Source organism: Gossypium hirsutum, chromosome D09 (assembly GCF_007990345.1).
Source record: "Gossypium hirsutum isolate 1008001.06 chromosome D09, Gossypium_hirsutum_v2.1, whole genome shotgun sequence".
NCBI lineage: Eukaryota > Viridiplantae > Streptophyta > Magnoliopsida > Malvales > Malvaceae > Gossypium > Gossypium hirsutum.
Window position 1 is genome coordinate 16,191,032 of NC_053445.1, and position 6,935 is coordinate 16,197,966.

General features: G+C 38.0%; 1 non-coding gene and 13 pseudogenes across 1 annotated transcript; all 14 read right to left on the minus strand.

Annotated features, from left to right (window-relative positions):
• Positions 1 to 252: 252 nt before the first annotated feature.
• LOC121221898 (uncharacterized) lies at positions 253 to 371 on the minus strand (annotated as a pseudogene).
• A 256-nt stretch (positions 372 to 627) lies between these two features.
• LOC121221320 (uncharacterized) lies at positions 628 to 746 on the minus strand (annotated as a pseudogene).
• Positions 747 to 1,212: 466 nt separating this feature from the next.
• LOC121221924 (uncharacterized) lies at positions 1,213 to 1,332 on the minus strand (annotated as a pseudogene).
• A 680-nt stretch (positions 1,333 to 2,012) lies between these two features.
• On the minus strand, positions 2,013 to 2,131 carry LOC121221866 (uncharacterized; annotated as a pseudogene).
• Positions 2,132 to 2,387: 256 nt separating this feature from the next.
• On the minus strand, positions 2,388 to 2,506 carry LOC121221321 (uncharacterized; annotated as a pseudogene).
• Positions 2,507 to 2,884: 378 nt separating this feature from the next.
• LOC121221248 (uncharacterized) lies at positions 2,885 to 3,003 on the minus strand (annotated as a pseudogene).
• A 164-nt stretch (positions 3,004 to 3,167) lies between these two features.
• Positions 3,168 to 3,286, minus strand: LOC121221998 (uncharacterized; annotated as a pseudogene).
• Positions 3,287 to 3,449: 163 nt separating this feature from the next.
• Positions 3,450 to 3,569, minus strand: LOC121221260 (uncharacterized; annotated as a pseudogene).
• Positions 3,570 to 3,752: 183 nt separating this feature from the next.
• On the minus strand, positions 3,753 to 3,871 carry LOC121221327 (uncharacterized; annotated as a pseudogene).
• Positions 3,872 to 4,246: 375 nt separating this feature from the next.
• Positions 4,247 to 4,365, minus strand: LOC121221732 (5S ribosomal RNA). The gene has a single exon (XR_005919119.1). It is a non-coding gene; the product is annotated as a 5S ribosomal RNA (ribosomal RNA).
• A 164-nt stretch (positions 4,366 to 4,529) lies between these two features.
• LOC121221923 (uncharacterized) lies at positions 4,530 to 4,648 on the minus strand (annotated as a pseudogene).
• A 165-nt stretch (positions 4,649 to 4,813) lies between these two features.
• LOC121221219 (uncharacterized) lies at positions 4,814 to 4,933 on the minus strand (annotated as a pseudogene).
• A 681-nt stretch (positions 4,934 to 5,614) lies between these two features.
• LOC121221821 (uncharacterized) lies at positions 5,615 to 5,733 on the minus strand (annotated as a pseudogene).
• Positions 5,734 to 6,470: 737 nt separating this feature from the next.
• LOC121221278 (uncharacterized) lies at positions 6,471 to 6,588 on the minus strand (annotated as a pseudogene).
• Between the last annotated feature and the right edge of the window lie 347 nt (positions 6,589 to 6,935).

Genomic DNA, 6,935 nt, shown 5'->3' on the forward strand with positions numbered 1-6,935 from the left:
TCGCCCAAGCATCCTTAGCTGCGGAGTTCTGATGGGATCTGGTGCACTAGCGTACGTATGATGGTACCCTTTAACTCTTGCGCAATCTATTTATATACAGGTTGCCGCTTATCGCACTTGCGCCTCGAATTTGAATGCAAATTCGACCAAATAACGTTTGAAATTATTTATTTCGCAAAACGCAAATAACTAATTAGTTACACCACGTTTAGAAAATTTAACTAAAAAAACTTTATATGAAATAAAATTAGAGAGGTGCAACACGAGGACTTCCTAGAAGGTCACCCATCATAGTACTACAATCTCGCAAGCACGCTTAACTACAGAGTTCTAATGGGATCCTGTGCATTACTGCTGGTATGATCACACCCGTCAACTTGCACACAATCTATTTATACAAAGGCTGCCCCCTATCGCACTTGCGCCTCAAATTTGAATGCAAATTCGACAAAATAACATTTCAAATTATTTATTTCGCAAAACGCAAATTACTATTTAGTTACACCATGTGTAGAAAATTTAACTAAAAAATTCAAATTATTTATTTCGCAAAACGCAAATTACTATTTAGTTACACCACGTGTAGAAAATTTAACTAAATAAAACTTTATATGAAATAAAATTGGAGAGGTGCAACACGAGGACTTCCCAGAAGGTCACCTATCATAATACTACTACCCCGCAAGCACGCTTAAGTACGGAGTTCTGATGGGATCCTATGCATTACTGCTGGTATGATTACACCCGTCAACTCTTACGCAATCTATTTATATAAACCCTACATCCTACCGCACTTGTGCCTCGAATTTGAATGCAAATTCGTCCAAATAATGTTTCAAATTATTTATTTCGCGAAATTAAAATAACTAACTAGCTAAACCACGTTTAGAAAATTCTAGTAAAAAAACTCTATATGAAATAAAATGGGAGGGGTGCAACACGAGGCCATTACAGGAGGTCAGCCATCCTAGTACGACTCTTGCCCAAGCATGCTTAACTGTGGAGTTTTGATATGATCCGGTGCATTAGTGTTGGTATCGTCCCACCCGTTAACTCTTGCGCAATTTATTTACATAAAGGCTGCCCCTTATCGCAGTTGAGCCTCGAATTTGAATGCAAATTCGACCAAATAACGCAAAACGCAAATTACTCATTAGTTTCACCACGTGTAGAAAATTTAACTAAAAAAACTTTATATGAAATAAAATTGGAGGGTTGCAACACGAGGACCTCCCAGGAAGGTCACCCATCCTTGTACTACTATCTCACAAGCACGCTTAACTACGGAGTTCTGATGGGATCCTGTGCATTACTGCTGGTATGATCACACCCGTCAACTCTTACACAATCTATTTATATAAAGGCTGCCCCTTATCGCACTTGTGCCTCGAATTTGAATGCAAATTCGACCAAATAACGTTTCAAGTTATTTATTTCACAAAACAAAAATAACTAATTAGTTACACCACGTTTAGAAAATTCTACTTAAAAAAACTTTATATGAAGTAAAATGGGAGGGGTGCAACACGAGGACTTCCTAGGAGGTCATCAATCCTAGTACTACTCTCGCCCAAGCACGCTTTGCTACTCTCACGCAAATTCCGCCAAAAAACGTTTTAAATTATTTATTTCGCAAAATGAAAATAAGTAATTAGTTACACCACGTGTAGAAAATGCAACGAAAAATAGCTTTATATGAAATAAAACGAGAAGGGCGCAACACGGTTACTTTCCTGGAGGTACCCAACCTAGTACTAATCTCGCCCAAGCATCCTTAGCTGCGGAGTTCTGATGGGATCTGGTGCACTAGCGTTGGTATGATGGTACCCTTTAACTCTTGCGCAATCTATTTATATACAGGTTGCCGCTTATCGCACTTGCGCCTCGAATTTGAATGCAAATTCGACCAAATAACGTTTGAAATTATTTATTTCGCAAAACGCAAATAACTAATTAGTTACACCACGTTTAGAAAATTTAACTAAAAAAACTTTATATGAAATAGAATTAGAGAGGTGCAACACGAGGACTTCCTAGAAGGTCACCCATCATAGTACTACAATCTCGCAAGCACGCTTAACTACGGAGTTCTAATGGGATCCTGTGCATTACTGCTGGTATGATCACACCCGTCAACTTGCACACAATCTATTTATACAAAGGCTGCCCCCTATCGCACTTGCGCCTCAAATTTGAATGCAAATTCGACAAAATAACATTTCAAATTATTTATTTCGCAAAACGCAAATTACTATTTAGTTACACCACGTGTAGAAAATTTAACTAAAAAATTCAAATTATTTATTTCGCAAAACGCAAATTACTATTTAGTTACACCACGTGTAGAAAATTTAACTAAATAAAACTTTATATGAAATAAAATTGGAGAGGTGCAACACGAGGACTTCCCAGAAGGTCACCTATCATAATACTACTACCCCGCAAGCACGCTTAAGTACGGAGTTCTGATGGGATCCTATGCATTACTGCTGGTATGATTACACCCGTCAACTCTTACGCAATCTATTTATATAAACCCTACATCCTACCGCACTTGTGCCTCGAATTTGAATGCAAATTCGTCCAAATAATGTTTCAAATTATTTATTTCGCGAAATTAAAATAACTAACTAGCTAAACCACGTTTAGAAAATTCTAGTAAAAAAACTCTATATGAAATAAAATGGGAGGGGTGCAACACGAGGACTTCCCAGGAGGTCACCAATCCTAGTACTACTCTCGCCCAAGCACGCTTCACTACTCTAGCGCATATTCGGCCAACTAATGTTTTAAATTATTTATTTCGTAAAATGAAAATAAGTAATTAGTTACACCACGTGTAGAAAATGCAGCGAAAAACAAGTTTATATGAAATAAAACAGGAGGTGTGCAGTACGAGGACTTCCTTGGAGGTCACCCAACCTAGTACTAATCTCGCCGAAGTACACTTAACTGCGGAGTTCTGATGGGATCCGATACATTAGCGCTGGTATGATGGAGCCCATCAACTCTTGCGCAATCTATTTATGTAAAGGCTACCCTTTATCGCATTTGGGCCTCGAATTTCAATGCAAATTCGACCAAATAACGCAAAACGCAACTAACTAATTAGTTACACCACGTTTAGTAAAATCAACTAAAAAAACTTTATATGAAATAAAATGGGAGGGGTGCAACACGAGGCCTTTACAGGAGGTCAGCCATCCTAGTACGACTCTTGCCCAAGCATGCTTAACTTTTGAGTTTTGATATGATCCGGTGCGTTAGTGTTGGTATGGTCGCACCCGTTAACTCTTGCGCAATTTATTTATATAAAGGTTGCCCCTTATCGCACTTGCGCCTCGAATTTGAATGGAAATTCGACCAAATAACGCAAAACGCAAATTACTAATTGTTTCACCACGTGTAGAAAATTTAACTAAAAAAACTTTATATGAAATAAAATTGGAAGGTTGCAACACGAGGACCTCCCAGGAAGGTCACCCATCCTTGTACTACTATCTCACAAGCACGCTTAACTACGGAGTTCTGATGGGATCCTCTGCATTACTGCTGGTATGATCACACCCGTCAACTCTTACACAATCTATTTATATAAAGGCTGACCCCTATCGCACTTGCGTCTCGAATTTGAATGCAAATTCGAAAAAATAACGTTTCAAATTATTTATTTCGAAAAATGCAAATAACTATTTAGTTACACCACGTGTAGAAAATTTAACCAAAAAAACTTTATATGAAATAAAATTGGAGAGGTGCAACACGAGGACTTCCCAGAAGGTCACCTATCATAATACTACTATCCTGCAAGCACGCTTAACTACGGAGTTCTGATGGGATCCTATGCATTACTGCTGGTATGATTACAGCCGTCAACTCTTACGCAATCTATTTATATAAACCCTACCCCTTATCGCGCTTGTGCCTCGAATTTGAATGCAAATTCGTCCAAATAACGTTTCAAATTATTTATTTCGCAAAATTAAAATAACTAATTAGCTAAACCACGTGTAGAAAATTTTAGTAAAAAAAGATTATATGAAGTAAAATGGGAGGGGTGCAACACGAGGATTTCCCAGGAGGTCACCAATCCTAGTACTACTCTCGCCCAAGCACGCTTAACTACTCTAGCGCAAATCGGCCAAATAATGTTTTAAATTATTTATTTCGTAAATGAAAATAAGTAATTAGTTACACCACGTGTACAAAATGCAACGAAAAACAAGTTTATATGAAATAAAACAGGAGGGTGTAATACGAGGACTTCCCTGGAGGTCACCCAACCTAGTACTAATCTCGCCCAAGTACACTTAACTGCGGAGTTCTGATGGGATCCGGTACATTAGCGCTGGTATGATCGAGCCCATCAACTCCTGCGCAATCTATTTATATAAAGGCTACCCTTTATCGCACTTGCGCCTCGAATTTGAATGCAAATTCGACCAAATAACGCAAAACGCAAATAACTAATTAGTTACACCACGTTTAGAAAAATCAACTAAAAAAACTTTATATGAAATAAAATGGGAGGGGTGCAACACGAGGCCTTTACAGGAGGTCTGCCATCCTAGTACGACTCTTGCCCAAGCATGCTTAACTGTGGAGTTTTGATATGATCCGGTGCATTAGTGTTGGTATGGTCGCACCCGTTAACTCTTGCGCAATTTATTTATATAAAGGCTGCCCCTTATCGCACTTGCGCCTCGAATTTGAATGCAAATTCGACGAAAAAACGGAAAATGAAAATTATTAATTTGTTTCACCACATCTAGAAAATTTAACTAAAAAAAACTTTATATGAAATAAAATTGGAAGGTTGCAACACGAGGACCTCCCAGGAAGGTCACCCATCCTTGTACTACTATCTCACAAGCACGCTTAACTACGGAGTTCTGATGGGATCCTGTGCATTACAGCTGGTATGATCACACCCGTCAACTCTTACACAATCTATTTATATAAAGGCTGCCCCTATCGCACTTGCGTCTCGAATTTGAATGCAAAATCGAAAAAATAACGTTTCAAATTATTTATTTCACAAAACGCAAATTACTATTTAGTTACACCACGTGTAGAAAATTTAACTAAAAAAAAACTTTTTATGAAATAAAATTGGAGAGGTGCAACACGAGGACTTCCCTGAAGGTCACCTATCATAATACTACTATCCCGCAAGCACGCTTAACTACGAAGTTCTGATGGGATCCTATGCATTACTGTCGGTATGATTACACCCGTCAACTCTTACGCAATCTATTTATATAAACCCTACCTCCTATCGCACTTGTGCCTCGAATTTGAATGCAAATTCGTCCAAATAACGTTTCAAATTATTTATTAAGCAAAATTAAAATGACTAATTAGCTAAACCACGTTTAGAAAATTCTAGTAAAAAAACATTATATGAAGTAAAATGGGAGGTGTGCAACACGAGGACTTCCCAGGAGGTCACCAATCCTAGTACTACTCTCGCCCAAGCACGCTTAACTACTCTAGCGCAAATTCGGCAAAATAATGTTTTAAATTATTTATTTCGTAAAATGAAAATAAGTAATTAGTTACACCACGTGTAGAAAATTCAACAAGAAACAAGTTTATATGAAATAAAACAGGAAGGGTGCAATACGAGGACTTCCCTGGAGGTCACCCAACCTAATACTAATCTCTCCCAAGGACACTTAACTGCGGAGTTCTGATGGGATCCGGTACATTAGCGCTGGTATGATCGAGCCCATCAACTCTTGCGCAATCTATTTATGTAAAGGCTACCCTTTATCGCACTTGCGCCTCGAATTTGAATGCAAAGTCGACCAAATAACGCAAAACGTAAATAACTAATTAGTTACACCACGTTTAAAAATCAACTAAAAAACTTTATATGAAATAAAATGGGAGGGTGCAACACGAGGCCATTACAGGAGGTCAGCCATCCTAGTACGACTCTTGCCAAGCATGCTTAACTGTGGAGTTTTGATATGATCCGGTGCATTAGTGTTGGTATCGTCCCACCCGTTAACTCTTGCGCAATTTATTTATATAAAGGCTGCCCCTTATCGCATTTGCGCCTCGAATTTGAATGCAAATTCGACCAAATAACGCAAACGCAAATTACTAATTAGTTTCACCACGTGTAGAAAATTTAACTAAAAAAATTTTGTATGAAATAAAATTAGAGGGTTGCAACACGAGGACCTCCCAGGAAGGTCACCCATCCTTGTACTACTATCTCACAAGCACGCCTCCTACGGAGTTCTGATGGATCCTGTGTATTACTGCTGGTATGATCACACCCATCAACTCTTACACAATCTATTTATATAAACGCTGCCCCCTATCGCACTTGCGTCTCGAATTTGAATGCAAATTCGAAAAAATAACGTTTCAAATTATTTATTTCGCAAACGCAAATTACTATTAGTTACACCACGTGTAGAAATTTAACTAAAAAACTTTATATGAAAGAAATTGGAGAGGTGCAACACGAGGACTTCCAGAAGGTCACCTATCATAATACTACTATCCCGCAAGCACGCTTAACTACGGAGTTCTGATGGGATCCTATGGATTACTGCTGGTATGATTACACCCTTCAACTCTTATGCAATCTATTTATATAAACCCTACCTCCTATCGCACTTGTGGCTCGAATTTGAATGCAAATTCGTCCAAATAACGTTTCAAATTATTTATTTCGCAAAATTAAAATAACTAATTAGCTAAACCACGTTTAGAAATTCTAGTAAAAAAACATTATATGAAGTAAAATCGGAGGGTGCAACACGAGGACTTCCCAGGAGGTCACCAATCCTAGTACTACTCTCACCCAAGCACGCTTAACTACTCTAGCGCAAATTCGGCCAAATAATGTTTTAAATTATTATTTCGTAAAATGAAAATAAGTAATTAGTTAACCAGTGTACAAAATGCAACGAAAA